Below are 22,130 nucleotides of genomic sequence, written 5' to 3'. Positions count from 1 at the left end.
TTGGGACTTCCTGTGTGGAGTTAATGTATAAAAAATGTACGTCATTGCAGGTACTGCGTTTAACATTTTTTTTTGACATGTGTATACACGGTGTGCCCGAATTCTTCTTGTATTGAAATAAGACGAAATAAATAAATAAGTTATAATTAAAAAATAAACCGAAATATGCCGTTCTTACGCATAAATAAAACAAACGCAACAAGTAAAAAAAATACGTGTTGATATTTTACACAGGCAAAAGATGAGAGATAAAGCAAGTAGGTCAGTTTAGCTAGGGTGACGTGTTCGTAAGATCAGCAATCTTTCCACGGTCTCTCCAATAATTAATTAAATGTGTAACACACGTGTCTGGATCCGTCAAGATTAACGGAACGTCAAAGGAAGCCTTCTCCATCATGGTAAAAATAAAGTTTTCTTCTCTGTAAGCACCGACCGCCAACAATAATAATTAATCAAGATTGATAACAGGCTAAAAAAACTCCTGGTAGGCACTTAATCAAAGTAAATTATCAAACTTTCTTGTCCAATAAGTCAGGCTCACGTGGATAGTGTTATATTTTGTGATAAATTTTGGCAAATTCTCTCTGGTTGGTTCAGTACTCGGCGATTGCCGCCTTTTTTAGCGACGCATTTTTCAAATTAAGTTCATTCTTGTCATCTCTTTCACCTTCCCAAATCTAGTGATTTAAATTAAAATAAGGTTTTGTGGTGCTATTTCCCATCTCATTATCACCGTTAAATTACAGGGAAAAATATTTCATTAATAATGCGGCGCTCTCATATTCTACCCATTGTATTCCACCCTATATTCGCGAAAATTTTGTTTTATAGGCAAAATAAGTCTCCATAAAAATTAATAAAGATCAATCTGTATCGGCGTTTTTTTTCTCGAACAAAAATAACTGTATTCGTGGTGTTTTTTTATTGACGATAATTTTTTTAACGATTTAAAATCTGCCTTTTTCGGTTTGCAATCAAAACGACAGGTTCGTTTTTATTGGTGAATTCGGCAGCGTTGACGCCTGGCAACATTGTCAGCCGGCCAGTGGCGGTATCTATGTCATAATGACGTTGTAGCCAGTTAGAACCATTTTTGAATGTGCAGTTTTAAAATCAATAATTGAATGAAAATATAAACATTAAGAGGGTAGCAGAGATAACGATTTTGTCGAAATTTACTAAAATAGTTAAAAAATTGGTCAACTGTGTCGCCCTCATCGTATTTTGTAGACAATTCCGCCAAAACGTTACTGAACAAGTGGTTTGATGCTAATATCCGGGCATAAACACCCGAGGTCTCCCGATCGACAACAACGAACATTCCCGATGACAAATTAAAAATAGCGTGTTTTATCTTAGCCGTTTATGTGGTAGCTGGCTTTCAATTTTTCCCTACAATGTGGGAATTTTCCCTTGAGATTCCCTAATGTGTTGATAAACATTATATGAACGGCTTTTTAAAAACTGGCGGATATCCACGATTAAAATAATTTGATTTTATAAGTAAACTATGAGCTTTTTACTGGGTTTAACCACTACTATTTATGCTTATTTTAGTTTCAAAATACATAAATGTCGAAAGAGATCTCAAAGTTTTATGTAAATCTGCATCTTCTCCATATGAAATAATTATTAGAGAGGTATTGATTTAATTAACATGTAAACTAAAATTCCCTATAAAATTGTAAGAATTTAGGAAAAAATATTTTTTCCCCAAATATTGGAAATATTTCAATTCAATGAGCACACTCCCCAACGGCCGGCTCTTCCGACTTGCGACTGATGAGGGCTGTCACAACATTGAAATATAAAACACCGTTGAGAATACTTTTATTTATTTAAAAGTTTAGGTTTTTACAGTGAGTAGGCTGTCATAACATTGAAATATAAAACACAGTTGAGAATACATTTATTTAATTAAAAGTTTTGGTTTTGACAGTGAGTAGGCATATAAAAAACAGTTTTTATAATTTTTTTTATGCTTCCGATTTTGTTGTCCGGGTTAAATCTTCCCCATAATCTTCCCCCCCGCCCTTGAGGTGTTTTTGCACAAAAACGGCGCTATACAAGTCATCCAAGTATTATTATCATTATTTATTATAGGAAAAACTAAACCCTTCCACTCACTTTTCCACAAATGATCAGCTAGTCAATCAACACTATGCAAGTGCATTATATAAGTAAAATAAATACAAAACAATCAAGAACAACAACACGTCAACTCACCAGAGATCAAATGGGAAAAAAAAATCACCGACTCCAGATATTTTCATATCAGAGGGTTCGGCTCGGTAAAACTTCTAACAGGGCCTATAAATCCTACTGATCCCTCAACATAAATATTTAAAAAATCTTTCGTTATCCTACATGTATTCAAAATGACCGACTTTTGCATCTTTATATATAAATTTTTTGATAGATCTAATACGCCTAAATTTTTAATGAGAGAGCTAGGTATGATGCCAGTAGCCGAAATAACGAATGGTAATATTTTTATAGTCTGAGAATGCCAAATTCTTTTTATTTCGTTTCCTAAATCTGTGTATTTTCTTATTTTTTCATTAACACATTTTTGAATGTTACAGGAATTTGGAATAGCGACATCAATGATATAAGTTATTTTTATAATATTTTCATGTAAAACTATACCGGGTCTATTATGACTAATCGTTCGGTCTGTTAGTATAGTTTTATAAAATTCAATAATATTTTATTATTATTGTTATGCATTTTTATTAATATTATTATTGTTTTTTGTATTTCTTTGGCATTCACTATGTAACAATTTCTAGACATTTTTTGTAATAGCTAGTTAATGACACGGACGTGTCGAAACCGGTCGCTAATTTAATAAAATTTATACGTAACAAATGTACATTGTGAATAATAAAACTCGTTAAAAACAAAAAATGACTATTATAGTTTCCTATGAAATATTGATATTTTCATATAAACACTAATGATTCCACTTTTACGTTAAAACTTTTTAGGCTTATAAATAAATACACATTTAAGATTCTTCCAAGGTTCTCGACTTCGATTGCAGAGGTTGCGGGTTCAAATCCCGGCATGTGCGAATAATTTTTTTTTGGGAAATCAAATAATTGAGGTCAGGTTTGTGTTGTTTGCTTTATCTGGTGTTTCTGATGGGGGAAAATTAATTTAAGGGATATTTACAGATTGGAATATTCCAAATAATAGAACTTTTGTGCTATTTTTTTTTTGCCTAGATCGTGATAGTGAAAAAGTTTGGCAGTAAAATGATTTACGAATTTTTTACAATATTTATGTATTTTTATATATGTATTTTTATAACGTCCCGATAAACCATTTTTTGGCAGATTGACTAACGGGTTCAAACAGTTATATATAATCTTTTACAAAAAAATATATATATATATGTACATATATTATATTATATAATTATATTTTATTTTCATTTGTTCAATTCACGAAGAGCTATAATAGCCAAATTAAATAATCAAATTATTATTATAATTAAACACCTATTTGCACAGCCCTATAACACTAGGCACATGAAATACGATACGTCTGCCCGTCTATACTGCTGGAAGCAATTATAATACTGCTGTCTCGTTCGTACATATCCACAGCGGGCGCAAGCAAATGAGATGAGTTGACAATAATTAAGACCTGCTAAATATTGTTCAGCTGGAAGGTAATATATAACAAGGTACAATCATCTCAACAACGTTCGCCTCAACGCTATTCAAATTCTTGTTCACCTTTGACACGCTCCCTTCAAATTACATGAACAAAGTCTACGTTTTGATTTTATGTCTACAATATATACGTATATCGAAAATAAACTATTACCCTTACGTTTTTTAACACTACTTTACAGAAGAGAGCGTCGCGAACGACCGCTTGTGGCGAACGATCTTCGCGTTATGATTGAATATGTAAAATGCAATCATTTATATGTGTTTAGAGTTTAAATGAATATAGAATATCACCAATTAAATCTTTAAATTAATTTAATTTATTTATCAATTAAGATAGTATAAATACTGTTAAATTATACGGTTTTTTTTTTTTTTTCAAATTGCTGTTTTTTAATACATAAAATTGACTTCAAAGTAAGTGTATTTACATAGTTTTTCAAAATAATATCACACAGTTACTTAGCTATTATATAAAAATATAGAAATTGGGTCCTATAGGTTGAGATATGTTCTATCAAAAAATATTTTTTATATATTTTTGTCATGTTGTATGTAGTAGCAGATGAAAGTAATCTTGAGGTCGATTGGCGATTTATTGAAAACTACTATTTTATAAACAGCTGTAAAGTAAGAAAAATATTTTTTTAGATTATTTATTTTTAACAGGTTGTATATAACATACATGTATCTAAAAAACATACACGATAAATATTTTTTTGAATATGCTGTTACGGACACAAGTGACTTCGAAAATACGAAAAAAACCGCAAAAATAGAAAAAGCCCTCTTGGACTGTTAACCATTCACATTACACAAGTGTCACGATCAGAAAAAAAACTTTAAATCTTCCACACATTTTAACCATATTCATAGTTTGTGAAAATTCCCCATTCTGGCGTCCGTTCAGGAGGTAATTACTTATTTCATTTAAAAATAAAATTTTACCCGCCAGTTTAATAACTTTAAATTTTGTTTATTTCCCCTAAATAACATGATCACACCATTTCCGGAACATAATTACTCTAACCTCCAACCCTATTCTAACCCTACTCGTTTTCCCTTCTAAACTGTGTTCACTGGTTCAATCATCAATAAGCAACTTGTCAGAACCAACTCTTTACTTTCGTTTGGTACAGTTTTAAAATGGAACACATTCAAATATGGCGGAGAATCTGCGAACTACATAACAGGACTTAAATAATTATATTACATTAATTGAAAATATGCTTATTTACAAAAATATCAGATGTTAGACCATCGTGCGAAAAATAGAAATTTTCAAATACTAATTTTATAATACCCTCTTTTCACACAAAACATAAATTTGAATTTAAGGCTAAAATGCCCAAGCAAACTATAATAATAATAATATCTTTATTTAGGAAAGTTTACACATTACAACTATAAATACATATTATGGTGTACATTGATTTGTAACTTTTATTTTTAAGGTTAGAAAATTAACAGAAAAATACAAACATAATATGATGAAGGTAAAAAGAAAATAAAAGTACAGTTAGTTCAGGTTTCTCAAATACCGCCTCACTAGGCTAGCCTGTGTTGAGGCAGAAAATTTCGTGTTAGTTTCTAATACCTTTGAACATACCTATACTTGTATTAAGATGTATTCGCTCAATAATGTGGTGACTTCAATAACTGCGAATTTGGGTGAATGCACCGGTGAAGGCCCTATTCTTATTTTTGATCCAAGTTTTTACATTATCTTTGAAATTTTTTTGTGAATCACATTGCTTTATGCTGTCTGGAAGAATGTTGTAGAGTCTTATCGCAAAGAATTTAAAGTTTCGTTGACCAAACGTAGTATGTGTTATCGGTATTTGTAGTAAGTTTTTGTTGTTGCTTCGAGTACATCGTGTATTTGAACTTTTTTCGTAGTAATTATGTATATTTGAGTATAGATGAGTTAGGATAGTTTTTGCATATAGCTGCCGAACATCAAACACATTCTTAAATTTAAAAATTAGATTCGAGTCTGTAATAGGTAGCCTTAGAATTATTTTAAAAATTGTTTTCTGCATAATTATCATTTTATTCAAAAGGTATTTGTGTTAGTTTATTCATTTGTATTTTAAATTATGAAATGGAGGCGAAAATAATTAAATTTTTCAGGATTTTAGAGGCAAGTTTTGCATTTGTTTGTGGGATAATTGAAAAATATAAAAAAATAATTTTGCGCTACCTACAGTTTAAATATAGTGAAAAATAAAAACGGCGTTATTTCGGTAGAAATTTTACTTTATATTCAACAAATTTGTGTTCCAACATAAGTCGGTCGTTTGCGATTTAAATTTACCCCCATTCAAATGCTTTTTTAATCTTATTTTTTTAAATTTTATACGTTATCATATTCTTAGAGTAAACAAGTAAAGTAAAAAAGTTGACGGCCGGCATAGTCCAGTGGTAACGCATTGGACTGCCATTCCGAAGGTCGCGGGTTCGAACCCGGCGTGCGCAAATAAATTTTATTTGATTAATTTGTGTTATTTCACAATTAATTAATTAAAATAATATATAGTATATTTGCGGCACGTTCCAGAGTGGAAGATACTACCAGTATCGCCCTGGTGTAAGACCACCATTCAGAATTGAAACGTTGCTCCAAATGGCTTTAGCCGTGTTTAGTGACTAGATCTGAATAGCCAGGTACTTCCCCACCTTCCTCTTTCCCTTCCCCACTTACCTTCAGCCTCACAACATCCCCCAATTGGGGATGCCATAGTCTCACTGGCTCCAGACGGGAGCAGTTGGGACTCTTGTGAGGTATTCACTATAAAAAATAAAAAAAAAACAAAACAAAATTATTTTATTTTATTATTATTATTATCTCACGAAAACAAAATTCTATAATGGACTATAATTTATAATTTAAAATATAAATAAATATAGTCAACCGAACTAGATATTTTTTATATTTTTGTTTTAAAAGAATATTTTTTCATTTTGGTTATGTAGTTGTGTATGAAAAGGGTCGGGCAAGGTTTGTGCCTTATTTTACAACACACCAACCTTAAAAATGATTCATCCCCGCCCATTATATTATTATTATTCTCATTAGACATTGTTCTACCCAAAGATATTAGAAGAACGAGATGTGCTATGCGCAGTTCGTACTGAGTGGAATTGTTTTGCCGAGTGTCGCCGGTTTTGTTCACCAATACTACTGCACACCTTCGCTTACGCTAAGGCATCGCTAAGGTATCCGCACTAATACATAGAACAGATTTCTGTGCGTACACGTCCCGATACCGTTCAAAGTACCCTAATTAGTTAGTACTCCGGCTACGGTCCGGCGGCCAACATAGCATATCTCGTTCTTCTAATATCTTTGGTTCTACCGCAGTTTAATCTATCATAGGTGAGATATGGCGTAAGTAAAATTACACTAAATACGTTTAAATGGATTTCTTAATTTTATCTTTTTCAATGATTGCATTAAAAGTAAATCTTAAAAAAATCTTAAAAAAATCTTCTAAAAGTAATCTTTTTACGCACGTCGGATTTCGAACCCGCCACATCTGTATTTGTAACCAAAGAACTTAACTACTCGGCCACGTAGGTCGTCAGTTACTTGTGTACACTACAATACACTTGGAACCAAAAAGCTCTCTCTTTGAAAGAAAATATAATCATGAAATTTTACGTTAATCCTTGGTATGCGTACGGTGCCGATTAAAGACAAAATATTACTCCAACGTGTGAACTACATAATGCCATAATACGGGTGTTATAATTCGTGTGTTATAACCTATTAAATGCCAAGTGGCGCGTGGGATGATCGTGCAGAAATGTGTTGTGTTACCCCATAGACGGGTTTTTGGATATACATAAAATACGTCCATTATACTAGTACCTACTTATCATTTCGGGAGACATCTCGCCAAAACATTAAGCTAGAAATTTCTAAGCGAGACATAACCTAAGCTTATCGAGACAAGCGAGAGACCCGACCGTAGAACGGAGTGTAAGAGGAATATTTGAAGCGAAAATGAAAGGTAGAAGTCGAGAATACCCTAAGAAGACGTGGAACGTTCAGGGTGTCTAGCACCTTGAAATAGATCTTTACAATGTCGGAACGATAGGCGTAACTACCGATGATTTTATACCGATTTTCCTAGCACGGTCGTGCTGTTGATAGCGAGACAGAAGTTGGTAATGGAATAAATAACGATATAAAGGCCGCGTCACAATTCGTCAATCGGCCATCGATTATTTTCAATCAATCGTTGACTGTGCTCTCAAACATCGCTAACTGACCATATATGACGAATTTAGTCAATACTCTATTGACAGGGCTTTGTAGATTGTCTGTGCTAGACCTCCAGGTGAACCAAATATTTGAGTCGGGTCATGTCAAGTGTCAGAATAACAGAAGAGTATGTATGAATTTTGGAAGTAATAACATAAATATGCATTATTGTAGACATTGAACGCCGTTTATCGAGTATTCACAAACTTAACTGGAATATCGATTTTATCTTCGGTTGGGGCGTCACAATCGCTCGAACGATCCACATAACCGCGGGGCAAGCGTTTAGATGAAGAGGCAAACGTTGGAATATTTAAACACTCAAAACATATAAGTGAAGGTTACACCAAATTTTCACGTGTAACACTCTTCGTTCTTCGAGTTGGTACAGACAATATTTTATCTTCATGTCAATCAACTATAATCAACCTGTCATTTGTCTTACACGTGGGGAGAGGGGTACGTCTTTGCTGGGCAGTAGCGTCGCTTAGGATATTGGCATAATATTATAAATCAGTGAGGTAATGTTTAGTTGAGAAATCATATCGAATTTGTGAAAAATAAATTATCAAGGAGATGGCGTTCACCATTGCTCTTTAATTATTATTGAAGTGAAACTTTTTTACGCGCGTTATGCAATTTCGAGAACCGGGGTAAAACCGACTCATGACCGTCACGAAAAACCGTGATCATTTCACTATAGGAGCCTAGCTAATATTATATACCTAGTTTAGGTCACTCTCCAAACTCAGCTTCGCGGTCTAGAGGCAGAGCGCCCGACGGTCGTCGTGAAGATCCGAGGTTCGATCCCCGCATTAACTATTTTTTTTTCTTTTTGTGATTTTTTTAATACGAGGAAAAGTGATAAAATGCTCTCGTGCTGCGACTTTTAGATATTTTGACTAAATTATATTTTGGTCGAAATATAGCTTACAAATCGAGCCGGTAGAGTCGCTCGGTATTTTGATTAATTATTTTTATTTTGAATCATTAAAATTACTAATCAAGGCCGATAGCGCGACTAATTATCCTCGCAGACGTGCGTGACAAGTTTTTTTTGTAAAAAACACAGCCGTAAGTGAGTTTTTCAAAATTTAGAAATGTTTTTCAAATTCAGACTCCATACGGGTATGAGACTGTTAAAACACGATAGATCTTTTCCCAAGCGGAAAAATATACGGAAATATTTTGAAAAACGACAGATATGACTTCACACTGCCAATATATCTTCGATTCGACCCTATATAAAGCGTTAACGAGACGTTATGTGATATTATTCATTTGCCGTGTTTGAAGACGAAAATTTACACGGGACAAGTCAATTTACACGTTGTATACGCGGTTCTCGTCGCGCGAGATACCTGTCCTCGCGGTCTAAAGGCAGAGCGTTCGACACTCGTTATGCAGGACCCGAGTTCGAATCCCATATTTTTATAACTTTTATTTTTTTTTTTATCACATGCTACTTATAAATATGTCAATAGACAGAAAAAAAGAGAGAATGAAATGAAAAGAGAAAGAGAAGAATACTAAAAGTTTCACTTCCGTCGTGCGTAGGCTTGCCACACACTGTATTTTTTTTCTGTATTCAATTTGGGAGGCGACTATTTATATAATAATCAACACCCCTACAATAGGTCACCCCAAGTGGTTAGCAACGTTTGGTGACTTAGCAAGGGTGCCCGGACTCATGGGGTGAGGTTTGTCTAGGTCTTATCGGTGGATTCGTTTGCCTACCTAATGCGTTGCGGGCCGAATTTAAAGAGACTGGTTGAGAGATACCTTTTGACCTCTCCAGCCGGACTCTCGACCATCGCCTTGCACCGCAGTGAGAGAGATGGATTCATACGGCCGTCCCTTCTATACACATTGACCCACAGATTCCTACCCACCCCTCAAACCCTTTTCTTTACCAGAACTTCCTTTCCTTCCTTTCCATATATAGCCCCTCCACACAGCATTCCCAAATATGAAATAGGCCCTGAGGATTTTTTCCTCAGGGCCTCTCGTGTAGAGCTGCTAACGTAAATAATAAAAAAATAGTAAGCTTGTAAAAACAAAGACAAAATAAATGGTGTTTTGTACCGTTTGATTGTAAGGACGGGTCGTTTCGCAGAATTTGAACAATTCATCAAATTTCAACGTTGATTATCAAGTTCCGCAAAAGGCTTATTAAAGTTTTGTAACTATGTCTTTATGGGCCAGTTGCTTCACAAAACTGAAATAATAATAGAACTTGAATAAAACTTTCACAGAACTTGAAAATTAACCTTGAAATTTGATGAATTGTTCGAATTCTGCGAAGAAACCCCTCCCTAGACACCGATACAAAACAGAAATTCAATAGTCTAATCACTATAGCCTTACTAAAGAAAAACCACTTCAAATTCGTAAAACAGTGTTTTTGTTACACAGTATATATAGAAAGTGAAAGTTAAGATTCGAGTTGGTACCGTGCCGTTCCAGGATGAGATAGGTCTTAAAATTTTTTTGACCCTTCGTGTGGTGGAATTTATCATAGTAGCAGTTTAAGTGTTAATCACTTACAAAACTTGCTTTGACGATATATTTAAATTTATAAAACTGCCTCCTTTAAAAATCAAATATGAAGATATGCAATAATCCTTAACTACTCGTATATCAGTTGGTTATTTTTTTTTACTTATTTACAATAAACGGCACACGTGCCATTTAAATACATGTAAGTTCTTGACAGTCAAAGTATGATACAGACAGAAAAATGAAAATAATCATAAGATTATGTCAGTTAACAAGACAAAATAAATGAAGAGAAACAAAAACAAAAAACCTGTTGTACAGTGACCTAGTTAAAATATTAACTTCCAAAATGCTAAAATGGTAGGTACAGCTTTGAACTTTAAATAGTGGCATATTAAAAACACCACCTAATATAGCATAAGAGTTGCCAATCGTATGTAATCTATTTATAACAGGATTGCAGCCTGAAACCGTAGTACAATTGTCTCAATAATATGTACATACTAGGAAACCTTGATCTAATGGTAGGAACATTAAAGTGTATTTAAAGTTTGTCTAAATGTATGAATAATACGATTTTGTCGGTGACCGGATTACTCGTCAAAATGACAATTCAACACTCCTTTTAAAAGTAATATAAAGTCATGAAAAGAGATGAAACAAAAACTAGGTTATAGTTTACGTAAGTTAGGCTTATGGGTCAGTTTTTTTTATCGCTTTTAATGACTTTGTCATTTTTAAAATGTGTGTTGAATGGTCGTTATGTTGTGTTATCAGGGAAATGATATTATCATGTCAGGAATGCCAGCAAACATTGAATGATCTCGTATTGATATCACGACATTGCCGTATGCGGATATGTTGGATGTTACCGCGGTGGCCTACCCCTTGGTCGGACATTATCCATTAATTCGATTATTTTCGGACACACAATTGAAATCGGGAAATATGTGTACATTATCTGCACCGCTGCAGGCGGTAAATGCCCAGTTAATCAAGACTTATCTGGTGGCGGCGTTTGAGAATCGGATAATGGCGGGATTCTGGCGGATAATGGCGCGGTTGACATCTTTATCAGGAACATTGGAAGTTAAAATGCGGGAGACTGCAATAGCGTTATCTCTACATATATCAATACTTGTGATAATCTATCACCATAATATCATTTCATCATCATTAGATATCTACGATTTACACTAGTCTGCCTTCTATCTTCCAGTTTATGTTGTAGATAAGTACATAAACAGGGCCGGCCTTGTGCAGGCAAAAGTAACCTACTTACGACCATACCGCTTCTTTGCTAATACAAAAAATAAATAAAAAAAACAGGAAGCTACAAGCCAAAAATGTGTATATTCTTGGTGTACCTTTTATAGTAGGTAATAGGCATTAAAATCGCTTGACAAACGGAGTCTAGAATCGTTCGATTTCAAGCACAAAACTGGTTTTCATTTATTTTGTTTATAATTATAAGAAAGCTAAAAAAATAATCAAGTAAAAATGTCACAGATATAACTATATTAGCTATAATGTTGTATTTTTTAAAAGTGGTATCCTTTACTATTGAAAAATTTTTTTTTAGTAGTTTACATTTATATTTTTTATTGAGTAATTTATGTTTTTATTTGTATTCTACTCAAGCGAAACGATAGGAAAACCTTCAATTTATCTAAAGCATATTTTTTGGTATTCATAATCTACACCAATTCGTCATGAAGATTAATCAAAATAGTGATTTAGCATTAAGCTTCGCCTTAACTCCGTCCCTAATGGTTTAGAAATGTAATAAAATACTTAAATAACCTACATAAATTTCTGATATGTAGGTTTCAGTTTTTATGTAATCACGTACATTTTATTTACTAGGATTTTAAATTAATATTATTATTGTTCGAAGGGCAAACCAATAAATGCTTTTGTTTTCTATTTTTGGAGATTCAGCATCCCAACAATATTTAAACGAAAATCCTTTTGTATTTTCTTGACAGGAAATATTTTAGTATTGTTTAAAACGGAACTTTTTAAAACATATCAGCTCAACTGATTAATAGCCAAGTGGATAAATGCTCGGATTCCTATGCAGGCGTCGCGACTTCAAACCACTGCCAAGTCCTCCATAATTGCACAAGCTATGTTTTCCGCTCACATAAAATGTGAAATATTTTTTTTCAAGTTCTGTGTCCATCATTTTGGCACCTATACGGGGCCCCCTCCTACATTGGAGCCCTATGGAAAATTTGGTGTATTATTTTCCAACTCCTATGGTTTCAACGTGTACTATTTTAATAGCATCGCAAAATATGAATTTCGCCTTAAAAGAAACGTATTAAATATTTAAAGTACGACAGAGAATAAGATAAATTAGAGATTTTGTGCTTTGGGCGCCAGTCATAAATGTTATAAATGTCCCCCCTGCCCCCTGCCCCCTGGATCTTCTGCCCCCTGGCACCCTGCTAACGCCCATGGTATTTGATACTACATACTAAAGCTGGGATGTTTCCAACTACAATCTGTATCATATTTTTGATGACCATAAAATTGTCGATCAGCACCATTTTGTTTTTTTTTTAAATCTCAGTTCGTTTCATCTTTAAATATGACAGAAATGTGTATTCATTGTATGGAATTTGCTCCTTATTTTATTGTCTCAAACATCTTCCAAATACATAAAAATAGAAAGTGAAAAAATTCTTCATAAAAACGGATAAAAGTTGGTGTGAATCTGGGTAGGTACCTATACGACGCCATTAGAATATTTATGAGGGGTCACCCCAGAAGGTAATTTATTAGGGATAAAAATGGGTCCGCGAATTGAACGTTATTAATTTATTACCCTAAAAGTGTGTCAGTTTTTGCGTTAAAAAAATTAAAAGTCCATTTCTTTCTGTGTTATGCACACACGTCGGTGGTTGTCGGGAATGCGATGTCAATATAAATAGGCATCATTAACATTACGACCACCGTATACAATTAATACATTAATATAGACCAACGAGAGCTGGTTCTAAATATGTAAGTTTTATTACATTATTATTATACGTAGAATTTATAAATCGTTATTTAAAAATGAATAAAACACCATCACATTAAAAAAACCTGTTAGGTTATCACACACCTTTTCATTCTGGTTTTACATAAAAAGTTTTGCTTGTGGGTTTTTTTTTGTATTTAGATAAAGTTGATTTATTTATTTACTCAATAAACAGTTTTTAACATAATAAACATACTCTGCACATCTCACTAGGGCATTCCTGTATCAAGATGTGCAGCTTTACAATTACATCATTTAAAAAAATACATATATGTAAACTTAATATAATAATAACATTAAATTTAAACCCAAAAAAGAAAAGTTAATGACACAGTTGTGTCGAGACCGGTAGACAAAAATAAACTAAATTTTTACAAATTAGTAACAAATTTACGAAAAATAACACCAAAATGTCAATAAACGAAACATTGGGCAGTACGTTTATAGTAAGTTGGAACAATAATATTCTTCTGTTAACTAAAGTACATGGTACCTGTGCTGGCTTATCATACACAAGCATAGGGTAACCATACTAACAATTACAACATGGATAGTATGAATGGTAAATTATAAGAAAAAATAAATAAAAATAGGTAAATAAAAACCGATAGGTAATAATAAGTAAATAAATTAGCTAGATAATAATTAAGGTAAAAATTATGATAATGATAAAGTGTTATAAATATTGGTATTATTCTTTGAGTTAAAGTTTAGAAATGAGTACATAATTTTATATTTTATGTAAGATAAAGTTAATTTCATTTATCGAAAATTTGATTCTTACCTCAAAAAATTCTTCTCTTCGAAAATTCTTACCTCAAAAACACGATATTCGGGAGAGCGGGAATTTCGAGATTTTGGAATCACTTGGAAATATTTCCGGATGACCTCAATTTTTAAATAGATTCGCTATTTTTGAATGCATACAAAAATTAAATAAGCACTGTTTTTGTAAACAGATTAAAGCGCAGTATCGTCTCTTTCCTTCACCGTAATACAAAAGGAGATAAGAACGACTTTTATGAGTCGGTATCAGTTTAAGCTATAAAGTACACAAAATGGCGGAAAGAGTTAACTAAACGGAATTTTTTATTTATTATTAATTAATTAATAAAACATAATAAAAAAAATGTTACGAAATTTTATATTTTACGCGATTCGACAAATAAAACACTGTAATGCCGGGTTCTTTTACAAAATTTTAATAATTCGTCATGTTTGAAAGTTAAAATAAAAGTTCTGTGAAAGTTCCATTCAAGTTCTGTTATTATTAGATCATGGGCCGGTTGTTTCACAGTACTCGGGCACATAACTTGGATATGACTTTCACAGAACTTGAATTAATATTAACTTAGAAATTGGATGAATTGTTAAAATTCTGTGAAATAAAAAGTTTTTCGTGCATTTTTGTGTAAAAAAATAATAAAGTACATTAATTTTAGTGGATTTCCCGATATATTTTTACGTGGGTAGAAAAACAAAAATATACTTTGGCAGCGGTGGGATTCGAACCCACGCCTCCGAAGAGACTGGTGCCTTAAACCAGCGCCTTAGACCGCTCGGCCACGCTACCTTGCGGAGGGAGCGAGCATAATGCTACACAAATAAAGATGTTGAGATTTAATGGAGATGAAACGTTATAAATATCTATCCGTTTATTGGTTTTAAGTATATATAGCCGTTGTAAGATAATATTATTATTATTAATTTTAAATTACGTATACATAAAAATCCAAAAACAATTAAAATTATTTAATACCCAACCACAATATTTGTTTATAATTTCAGGAACAAAGTTACAATATGACATGAATAATTGTGGGGTTATAATGCAAAACTGACTATTTACAAAATGGGCGAAATTGAGTTATATATGCAGTCAGACTAATTCGAGGCCGAGGAATCGAATGGCATCATTATTTTTACGATAAAATGACGAAATCCTCCTCATTTTTCAACTTGAAAATCACCTTTTTCTGCAAAACTACCTATTTCCAGCTAAAAAAGAAGTACCTTTTTCTGCAAAAGTGACTAATTTCCATGTTATTGCAAAGTGCACTATTTCTTATACAAATATTAGAGCGGCAACATTTTTTTTCTGCAAAACGCACTATTTTGTTTATGGATTGTTATAACCTCAAAATCGTTTGACAGCTGCAAGTTTTGTTGGTGGTTTTGTCTTGTTTTTGTGGATTTTCGAAGATATACTCGAATAAAATGAATTCGCTAAGTGAGAAGGACATTGAAGACATTCTTCTGATGGACGCGGACGTATTGGATAGCGATATTACGTTACATTCGCTTATTTCAGGTGGGCCTGAACAAATGCACTCCGAGAAAGCTGGATGTAAATTGTTTTGTTTGGTCGTTTTAAAATAATGTTAAATGTTATATGATCTCAGATTAATGCCTATAAATACCTTTTCAATAACAATAACTATTATGTACATATTTATGAAGTATTATACTTGTAAGATATCATTCAGCAGCTTAGTTCTGTTGCTAATCTTTTTTTATGTTCAGGTTATCCAAACTTCTAATGAGATCGACACTTCGAATGAAGGGACATAATTGAAATTATTGAAGCACAGGAAGACAACATTCTCAGACCATGAAGCATGATTTGAGATTTTCACTGCCAAAAGTATATTCATATTTAGGTTTTTAAGTTATTATGCCGTGTAGGGATTTCTCCTTCTTTGGCCAACGTTTCGGACAGCATTACAGAGTCCATAAACTGGGCAGATGTGCCACATCTTGAAAATCTAATACCTTTTATTGTTTCTTACTTTTTTTATATACTTGTTCCAAAAAATGTCTTGTTTTTATTATTTTAGTTTAAATAAATCAAAAACGCATATTTCTCCATACACATTGTTTTACTTCAAAACGCACTATTTGCAGGAAATAGTCATGTTTGGAAAAAAAATAATTTTCAAATATTAAGGCCAAGTATAATAGGTACCCTGTTCAGAACGAAACTACAACAATGCCCCCCAGCGGAGGAACTCGGTTTCACTAGCCATTTAAAGACAGTTCTGTACTAAAAAAGTTCTGTTGAAATTCGTAAGATGTCACTAATTATAAGTGACTTATATTGTATGTTGTTATTTGATTTTTTAAAACACTTTCCCACTGCAGAAGGCTCCGCGCTGACACAAAAAATACAATAGGTAGGTACATCAATGGGCTCTGACCGTAATAAAAAAAACGTGCTTGAAGACTATTCAAGAGTAAAAAATGCATGTTTTGAAGGATAACAAAAAAAATGCTTTTTGTTAGCTTTTTAATAAGGATCATAGAAGAAAACAACGGTGCCTAAGTAAATAATATGTAATGCTTTATTAAAAACAATTTCATGACACAAGTAAAAATAAATTACTACTAAATTGCTACTTATAAATTCACATATTTATAAGTAGCATGTGATAAAAAAAATTAAAAATTATAAAAATATGGGATTCGAACCCGGGTCCTGCATAACGAGTGTCGAACTCTCTGCCTCTAGACCGCGAAGAGAGGTATCTTGCGCGACGAGAACCGCGTATACGACGTGTACTCCTCAATTGACTTGTCCCGCGCAATTTTAAATTTTGAAAAACTCACTTACGGCTGTGTTTTTTACTAAAAAAACTTGTCACGCACGTCTGCGAGGGTAATTAGTCGCGTTATCGGCCTTGAGTCACTTGACGGTCATGAGTCGGTTTTACTCCGGTCCTCGAAAATGCATAACGCGCGTAAAGAAGTTTCACTTGATAAAAATGTTGAAGTGCTACTTTTTGCCGATAACCTTAAACTATTTAAAATTATAAAAACAATAAATGACTGTATTCAAATTCAATTAAATTTAAATAAACTTCAAGATTGGTGCAAAACTAACAAACTTTATCTCAATATTAGTAAATGCCACATTATAAGATTTTTTAGAACAACACAACCCCTTAACTATCAATACAAAATTAATAATGTTTCTCTCGCCTCTGTAAGTGAAATTAACGATCTCGGCATTATTTTCGATTCAAAATTTAACTTTCTTTCACATGTAGAAACAGTCACCAACAAAGGATTAAAAATGCTCGGCTTCATTCTCCGAAATGGCAGAGACTTTAAAAATATTTCAACACTAAAAATCTTATATTCCTCACTTGTTCGAAGTCAAATCGAATATAATTCTCCTATTTGGTGTCCTTACTTTAAAATCCACTCCGAATCTGTTGAAAAAATTCAGCATAAATTCCTAAGATACATTAACTATAAACTCGGTCTACCTATAGAATCAATAAATTACAATCACTTGATGAAAGAATTAAACTTACTTAAACTCTCAGATAGAAGACTTATTTCCGATTTGACTTTTATTTTTAAAATTGTCAATGGTATTATAGACAGCCCTGATATATTAAGCCTAATTACCTTCCATATACCCACTAGAACCACTCGATCCAAAATTCTTTTTAATTTCAATAACAATATCAGGACTGAGTCATTTAGAAACTCGCTTATACCTAGATTGCATGCAGTTGGCAATGCTTTCTCAGAAGTAGTAGATGTGTTCAACTACACGGAATATAGTTATAAGAAGGCTATAATAACATACCTCTGTCATAATTATCAATGTTATTAGGCATAATACCATTCTATTCATAAGTTATCACAGAACCTAAACTATGCACTTACATCAGATATCAGACAGAAGAGTGTTATCTAATAATTTTATATACTTAATCAAAACTATAATTTTTCCCAAAATTATTATGAGATGTCTTACTGACAGCCCTGTTTCAATAGAGCTAACTCTTAGTTCTCAGCAAATTCAACCAAATTCAATATTGAAGGTAACAATAACCTCAATACTAAACTACTGTACGGATTGAAAATAAAAATGCTATTGTACCTATGTATACCAGATGTTATTCTTGTTTAATTTTCAACATAATTTCTCAGTAATTATTCTGTTTAACATAATACTGTTTTGCTCCTGTGAACCACTGTAAACATAAATCATGTATATTGTAAAAGCCTTTTACGGCGTCTAAATAAATAAATAAATAAATAAATAAATATGTAAAAATCGTATGTAAAGTACATTAAATTTGAAATAAAAATTATGAACGTATATAGCATGTACCAAATAAGAATCAGCTAAGCACACCTCACAATAAATGTAATATTATTTTACTTATACAATAAAAAAATGTGAAGACGAATCGTATCAACCTAACTCGATGAACATCTCTGATGCCTGTCCTCAAAATCAATGACAAAACATATTTACATAATATACACAAGTGTGTGTGCGCATGTCCACGTCGAAAACTAACACATGTATAAACACGTGCACAGCAAGACCGTTCGTCAATTTATAAAAAAATACTGGCAAACTTCTTCGTATATACAAGTAGGTATTATCTTCGCTGACTGATGACACGCAAGATTTTGTTGAAAATTCCAAGGGTCGTTCCGTGATTAACGCCATCTGTTGACATATTTAAAAATAAGCCTTCAGTTCTAATTTCTGCCGTGGTAGCTGAATTAATGTCGCCACTTTACGGCAAAATAATTTATTATTTTAATAAACTCGAAACTCTTAAACAAATGGTAATTTAAAAATGTGAAAATAATTTTAAAAAGTGGACAAAAATAATAGAAACTATTCCTCGTTCCTTTTTTTAGAATAAATTTAACCAAAGTTTAGTAAACCGCATTTACAAAAACATTAAAGATAGTGCCTAGGAAATAATTATACCACAACCTTATTTTTTTATTTTTTATTTATTTCTGAACGAAGTCTTGAAGAAAAACCTTCAAGGTATTTTTTGAAGATATTCAAAATTTAAAATATTTTTTGAACAATACGAAAGGACGGCCATAAAAAGGTCATATTTCTGATTTAATTTTGATAAATGCTAAGTCTGTATTAATAATAAAAATAAATAATATTTTTTTTTCCGGCTAAGAACATCATATTTACCGTATTGCGTAATAATATTTTCATTATTTCGAATTGATAAATTACTAGACACCGCCTTAATTTAAAATATTACTCATTGTCCCCGGAGTCTATAAATCACAGAAGTGGTTTAAAATATTTTTAGTTATTATTTAAAAAAAAATAATTTGAGTATTATGCTTGTGAGAGTCGGTACAGTTTTTTGCCTCTCCTGAAAAGTTCACTTTTTGTAAATAGTCAGTTTTGCATTATAACCCCACAATTATTATTAGTAAAAAACCATAGAATCGAACCCACATATTATCCAGGATTCTTACCTTTTTGAATATCGAATTGACTGTTGTCTATAGAAATACAACCACTGCATAGTTGACTTTAATTTCAAATTAATTGGTGAACTTACCTATAATGCCGATTCATGCTGTATCAACCACAAATATTATCATGGTTTCTATAATACTCTTGCTTGATGTGTTTAGAAAAGAGGAAACATAAAAATGATGTAGAGATAATGTCTTCTCCAGAAATTGACAAGACTAGAACCTGCTACAACTCTCTTCACTAGATAACATTTCAACTCAAGCGTAGAGTTCCGCCAAGGCTTTCAGATTAAAAATAATATGATAGAGATAAGGATGTAATGCTACGTATACATCCGCGAGCCGAACTGCTGAACTGAACCTCAACTTATGGGAAAGAAACGAAGCAACCGCAAATGGCGTGAAACGCCGCTTGCAGTTGATTCGTTCCTTTCCCATAATACGGTACGGTTCGCGTTTCACATCCCCTTACACTTTACCCTTAGATCGCGTCGTATGGGATTATATTTACTTGGATGCTGCAGACAGTGCAGACCGAGTCCTGCCACTGAGAGCTCCGATATAATCATTCTTAATTTTTTTGTTACCGTCTTTGAAATCACCACAAGGTCGGTTTTACAATGAGGGAATGCAATACGTGTCTAAAATCGAAAAGCAATAAAAATACGAACCTTTTGTTGTAAATGCACGGAGAAAACTTACTAGCGTAAAATATTGTTAATTTATTATTAATCTTTTCAAATTATTAGTAATCCGGTTGAAAAAGGGGACTGCAGATATGAATTGATAGGTTTCTAGTAAAACTTTGAGTAAAATAGTAATGTCTTTTCACAATGTCGAAACACGTGTTCATAAAAATCATAATCTTTTCGCATTTCGTCATTATATATTATCAAGGTATGGTGTTCGATCTATAAGGAATGTACTAAAAGTTTAACAGGAAACGCCCTGCAATTCCGGTTTTAACCGGATTATTAATAATTTCAACAATAAACCGGAAATACTCATTTTTTCTGTGTGCGTATCTAGTTATTCGTACAAATACAAAATTTAATAAAAAAAAGAGAAAAACTATATGTACAGTGGCCGCTCGTGACTTTTTGGTGTGTTTTGAGTTTTAGTATTTAAAAGTGGCTTTTTTGAGGTCCTTGTAGCCAAAAACGTTTTTATTATTTTTTATTTTGGAAATTTCGGTTTTTTTTGTGAAGATTTTCAGGAAAAAAAACGATTTTGCGAAAAAAAAAAACTTTTTTTGTTTTTGTGTTTCATCAATAATGTCGAATTTTTCGAACTTAGCACTCTATCACACTTAAAAGTCACGAACCGCCACTGGTACCAGGACCGAGTTGTTTGGCGGTTCTTCCTCTCTGCCGACCCCTGCAGTAACGGTATGATGTTTAATTTGTTAAAAAGAAAACTTCCAAAGTAAAAAAAAACTCCTGTTTTGCCCTGATGCCATCGCTGAGAGACTCACAACTATTTGACGTCATCTGATTCGAGTTCCCCTCGGATGCGTTTATACGAGAATATTATGAAAAAAAACAATGGCCACAAAAATAAATATGCATTCTTTGGACGCTGAAAATTGTAAAAAACTATGAATTTCACTGTATTATTTTTCGATATTATATCGGTAGGTACATAGAAAAAATGATGAGGAAAATAACCAATGCCGGTAGAAATACAAATATTTTTGAACATTGCAAGTGCTTGAGGATGACATGTTGTTCTTTAAGTATATATTTATATTTTTTGACTTACAACGGAGCTTTCAATGGTACAAAAACAGGCGACATGCGTTTGTACTCGTAGCTTCTCTGGGAGATTGGCCGAACCGATATGACAGAATGTTATAAAAAGGGTAATCGGAAAGTTGTTGGCAGGAAGCAAGTAGCTACTATGAAATAAGGACCGGAAAGTTCATTAGATACTTCAAGATAAGGCGGTGTCTAGTAATTTATCAATTCGAAATAATGAAAATATTATTACGCAATACGGTAAATATGATGTTCTTAGCCAGAAAAAAAAATATTATATATTTTTATAATTTATAAATACTTAGCATTTATCACAATTAAATCAGAAATATGACCTTTTTATGGCCCTCCTTTCGTATTGTTCAAAAAATATTTTAAATTTTGAATATCCTCAAAAAATACCTTGAAGGTTTTTCTTCAAGACTTCGTTCAGAAATTAAAAAAAAAAAAAAAAGAATAAGGTTGTTCTATAATTATTTCCTAGGCACTATCTTTAATGTTTTTGTAAATGCGGTTTACTAAACTTTGGTTAAATTTATTCTAAAAAAAGGAACGAGGAATAGTTTCTATTATTTTTGTCCACTTTTTAAAATTATTTTCACATTTTTAAATTACCATTT

At 32.5% G+C, this 22,130-nt stretch overlaps 1 protein-coding gene and 1 non-coding gene across 2 annotated transcripts in view; one reads left to right on the top strand and one right to left on the bottom strand.

Annotated features, from left to right (window-relative positions):
* The window catches only part of LOC149420025 (uncharacterized), a 624,492-nt gene that overhangs the window by 30,625 nt on the left and 571,737 nt on the right, over nt 1–22,130 (top strand). The window lies entirely within an intron of this gene.
* On the bottom strand, nt 14,975–15,056 carry TRNAL-AAG (transfer RNA leucine (anticodon AAG)). The gene has a single exon. It is a non-coding gene; the product is annotated as a tRNA-Leu (tRNA).

This window comes from Hesperophylax consimilis, chromosome 11 (assembly GCF_061612785.1).
Source record: "Hesperophylax consimilis isolate HC1 chromosome 11, BYU_Hcon_1.0, whole genome shotgun sequence".
NCBI classification, from domain to species: domain Eukaryota; kingdom Metazoa; phylum Arthropoda; class Insecta; order Trichoptera; family Limnephilidae; genus Hesperophylax; species Hesperophylax consimilis.
This window is presented reverse-complemented; position numbering and strand designations above follow the sequence as displayed.